Here is a 2205-nt window from a genome sequence, read left to right as displayed (position 1 = left end):
TTTTTAACAGGAACTAAGGTTTTGCCTGCCTTCAAGTGGGTAGGTTGTTTTAACTAACGTTCTCTGGATGCCTGCAGGCCTCCTTGTCATGCTGAGGAAGCTGGAGAAGAGCAGAGGGAAACTCCAGTTACACTACCAGTTGAAACCTGGTAGAGGCTGTGGGGACATAATTGACCCACTGTTTTAAGGGTGTGAATGGGACTTGTAAATGCTCCAAAAAAAAAAGGGCAGATTTGTGGCTTTTTAAATGGGCTACTCCATCTATTGACATCTGCAGTGGAATCCCAGGCATGAGGAGGGTGTTGTTGAAGATGAGATACCAGTCTGGAGGGATCTGGAAATACCTAAGCAAATGCCGAGCGTGGGATAGAGCAGCCCCATATATTGGGCCAGGCTGGGAGCAGCTCTGTAAGCATTGCAAGGGCCAGGTGTGCAAACAGCATTCCACTGAGCCAGCCATCTCACAGCCTGGGGAGCCGAGCCTATTTGGAATTGACCCCATGGAAGTATCTCCAAGGGAAAAGGCTTGCTAGCCTGCAGTGTTCATCACGCCCAACGTTTCCAGTGGAGTGACAGCGAATTCTCAGGCCAATGCTGTCCTCGAGGCTCTCCGTGGTGAAGGGATGTGGTGGTCATGTGGTAGGAGGTAGGTCCTGGGAAATTCTTTGAGCTCTGAGCAGCGTTTTTTCCTTCCAGAATCACTGAGGTGTGCCATTTTCCAGACAGCCACCTTGGGCTGCCCAGGTTCCAGGGCATGTATCCTTTATGGATGTATTGAGACGATAGGAAAGCTGGGCATGATGGGCAACAGAGCCCTCTTTTATTTCATTTTTCTTTTTTCTCTTCTTCCCACCATGCAGGGAACGTGCATATTGCTGCAAATCAGGTGCAACTCAGCAGCCTGATGCAACAAAACCACACCTCACTGTGTCACTGTCCTGCACTGGGGCACAAACAGGGACACACATTCACCCTGCAAGCTATTTAGCCACGTGGGATCAAAGTTAGAGTCACACCAGGAGGGTTTCAAAGTTTCAACACCACTTTGTACCAGTTCATTCTTGACCCTTTCATGGTTGTGGCCCTTCTACCTGCCCAGCCCTCCCCCCAAAAAAACATGGCTCAGGTCACACTGGGGCCACAGAGCGTCCTTACCAATGCCATGTCCACAGCCTTGTCACAGCCCTCTCCTGAGCAGCACTGAGGTGATGAACACTCCCATGCCAGCAGCACACGGCTGTTTTCTCCGGTGCTGGTTTTCAGCAAGGTTAGAGTAATGCTGTGGGGGAGGGAGGTGTCTCAGCAAACTGGGTGGGGACAGAAAGAAACGGTGCATCAGGTGAGGGAGGCAGTGCAGACTGTTGTGAACTTGGTGTGTGGTAGGGAAGGGAGAAGCCAAAGCAGAAAGAATGAGGAGGAGAAATGGGAGCCCTGCCAAGACGTAGACTGCAAATGTAATGGCCACAAGGGACATGGATGTTAAGGGACAGGCAACACTGCTTGTTGCAGAGGTGCTGGCCACACCTGAGTGCAGAAGGAAGACAGAGATACATGATCCCAGGATCCAGAGTATGACTGCAAATGTCTGCCTTTGTAAACAGACCCAAGCAGAAAACATGCTTGTGTTTCAATGTTAAATTCAGGGGCATTAATAGAACCAGGGCAAACCTGGCCACCCATACCCTCTCACACACCCCACGATGATGTGATGTTGAAACCAGTTTCAAAAGGTAGATGTTTAACTTCAGAACCATGTGCCATTGTCCAAAGAGGCTGTGTGTTCCCTCCCTGCTTTCAAAAGGGGTTTCTTTTTCCACCTCTGTTGCAATGAGTTTGCTGTTGTCACAGTAACAAAGGCAAAACAAGTCAGGCTGGTTTTCAGCAAGAAAAATAAGCATAAAAATTAAATGTTTTCCTTACATTACAATTATGTTCTCCAGTCCTTGTTATTATCCAGGAACTTCAGACTCAAAATGGAAACATTTTTAGCCCCATAAGCTGGAAGGGATAATTTGGTACATGTAAAAAGATCCCTTCCTGAGTCTAAACCCCACTTAAATTAATTCATTGTCACCAGCCAGCAACTAAGCTCTGAACAGCCACTCACTCATTTCCCACAGTGGGATGGGATGGGATGGGATGGGATGGGATGGGATGGGATGGGATGGGATGGGATGGGATGGGATGGGATGGGATGGGATGGGA

Source organism: Empidonax traillii, unplaced genomic scaffold (assembly GCF_003031625.1).
Source record: "Empidonax traillii isolate 1590-97213 ecotype Southwest subspecies unplaced genomic scaffold, ASM303162v1 scaffold1369:size125476, whole genome shotgun sequence".
NCBI classification, from domain to species: domain Eukaryota; kingdom Metazoa; phylum Chordata; class Aves; order Passeriformes; family Tyrannidae; genus Empidonax; species Empidonax traillii.
Note: the sequence above shows the minus strand (reverse complement) of the source record.